Genomic DNA, 2,642 nt, shown 5'->3' with positions numbered 1-2,642 from the left:
TATGTCCTGTCTGAGTCCGGGGGAAGGTGTGGGGCTGTGGGTCAGTGGGTTTGGGGTGCCAGGCTTATCACCAGGATTGATAAGTGAGAAACAGGAGCACAGGCACCTCGCCGTCACCCCATCCCCTCCCTGTTTATCCGCCTTCCCAGATGCTCCTTTCCCAGCTGCTGCCCCTGGACTCCGAATCCACGCAGGCCGAAGAAGAGAACACAAAGGAGGAGGGATCCAGCTCGGGACCCCAGCTGCTCTCCTCCACCCTCCCGTTCCTCCCGTCTGGGGCCAGAGCTGCCCGCGCCCCGCTCTGGCGCAAGACCCTCACCAGTCGCAAGTGGGCACTCCCTGGAGACTGGGCCTGGAAGGCCGTGCCCAGGGGCTGCTTTGGGCTGAAACTGGACCGGATTGGGACCTTCAGTGGTTTGGGGTGTTAGGCCTGCAGGGACCTGGAGGTGAGCGGGCTGGCGGTGAGGGGTCAGCAAATGTAAGGGGAGACCTCAGGGCATGAATTGCGGGGAGGGCGCGGAGTGAGGGGGGGAAAGCTGGCCCCAGGGTGGGTTGTGGGGCAAAATGAGCTGAGTGCTGGTGGGGTGAACGCAATGAGGGTGGACATGGCAGTGCTGCGTGGGGGACGTGGGGCACAGCCGCTGCCTGGCTGCTGGGCAGCTCACCGGCCATGCCTGTCCGCAGGTGGAGAAGGAGCCTTCGGAGGAGCAGCTCGGGACCAGAGGGGAAGGAGCACGGCAAGGCAGCGGCTGCAGCCCTGAAGGCCGGGAGTGCGGAGGAGCCGCACGGCGCTCCTGCTGCCCGCTCCCCGCGCGTGAGGACTCGCTAATTAAACACAGCTAATTAACCGCCGTGTCTGGGCTCAGCGGCACCCCGCGAGAGGAACCCCGCTCAGCCCTAAGGGTTGTGCTTTTTTTTGGGAGGGGGGGGGACCACGGCACCTCCTCGCCCACCGGGAGGTGGCGGCAGAGCCCGCGGCACGGCCCCGGCCCCAGCCCCAGCCCCAGCCCCAGCCCCGGTGGCGGCGCGGCCCCCAGGCGCGGGGCCATTTTGGGCGCCCGCCGCCATTCCGGGTGGGCCGGGCGGCACGCAGCGGGCCGGGGCCGGGGCCGGGGCTGCGGGGCCGCTGCCAGGAGGCTGAAATATCGATCGTGGGCCCCGCTCGGGGGCAACGGGGCCGCTGCGTTGGCTCATCCCGCCCGCACTCTGCCCCCCTGCGCGGGGAGCTGGGCTGCCCGAGTGTTTGCTGAGCAAACACGGCGCCTCCCGTGCCTGCTGGGGGTGCCCGGGCAGCTCCCCCCGACCCCGCGGCCGGCTGCTGTGCAAGGGGTGCAGGGGGGGGTGCAGGGGGGATGCAGGGGGGGTCCCCCCCGCCGAGGGATCGCGCCCCTTGCAGCTATCCCGCAGCAGCTCTTCCCCCCTGGCCTTTAAGAAAAGGTCGTAACCTCGGCCGGGGCTAAACTTAGCCGCCTGCCCCTCGGTGCACCGGGAATAGCAGCTGTATAAGGAGAGTTGGGTTACGTACGAGATGTGTGACCCCTTGCTAGGCACCCACCCCCCCTACTCTTCCCTCGAGCGTAGCTGGAGTCCTGCTTGGCTGAGCCAATTCGGCCCTCCACATCTGCAAGCCAACATCCCATGCCTTCCCAAACCTTTTTCCTTGCCCCCCCATCTCCTCTCAGGCACCATGTTCCAGGTGCCTGCTCCCTGGGCACCCCCCTCCCAAGGGATGGAGGCTTTCGAGCCTAGCGTGGGTCTGTCCCACAGAGCCCCGGCTTGGGCTGCACCAGCCCTGTTGCTTCCCAGCGGCGCACGCCGAGCCAGCACGGCACAGCTTGGAGAGCCTCTCCAGCACGTGGGGTGCCAGTAGGGCCACGGTGGCTGTCACGCGGGGAGCACTCCCTTTTCACACACCCCAAACCCAGCCGGCCGGCAAAAGGCGGGCCAAGGTGGTGGCGGCACGCCGTAAGCTCTCCCGGGGCGATGGGCAGGATTTCCGCCGTCACGTCCCGCGGGTAGCAGCAGCAGCAGCAGCGCCGCAGTTCCTCATTACCATGGTCCTCACGCTGTGTGCCGCGCTGCCTGCTGGGCAGGCAGCCGCATTCAGAGCATGGCCTGGCTAAAACCACGCAGGGGGGACAGAGAAAGGGTTGGGGGGCCCTCAGAGTGGGGACTAGCAGCCATCCTTATTCATGTTGTGATGGCAAGGAGCAGGCATGGCGACCTGCTTCTCCCTCGGTGCGGGAGGCTTGGGGGACCCACTGCTGCCATGTGCCCAAGCAGGGGGAGCGAAGCAGGCAGCAGCCCAGCACAACCCTCTCCTTTGTTGCCCATCTACCACGAGGATCCCCCCCCCATTCCCCATGCTGTGTGCAGGGAGCCCCCAAGTGCCAACCCCCTGTCCCTATCCCCACCACCACCACCACGAGGGGCTTTGTCCGCCCCGCCACACACACAGCTCCCCCCCCCCATCACACCACACATGGCGTTGGAGACCCTGGCCCCATTCCTCCTCCCCCCATCGCTATTTTTTTTTTTTTTTGGGGGGGGGGGGTCCCTTTGTTGCGGGGGCCGCCGGCTGGGCGCACGTAGCCCCGGCCCGGCCCCTGCGCTGCCATTCGGCGGCGGCCGAGCGGGGCGGA

The sequence above is a fragment of the Anas platyrhynchos genome, chromosome 1 (assembly GCF_047663525.1).
Source record: "Anas platyrhynchos isolate ZD024472 breed Pekin duck chromosome 1, IASCAAS_PekinDuck_T2T, whole genome shotgun sequence".
In the NCBI taxonomy this organism is placed as follows: Eukaryota; Metazoa; Chordata; class Aves; order Anseriformes; family Anatidae; genus Anas; species Anas platyrhynchos.
The sequence above is the reverse complement of the archived record's forward strand: the minus strand, read 5'-3'. Positions refer to the sequence as shown.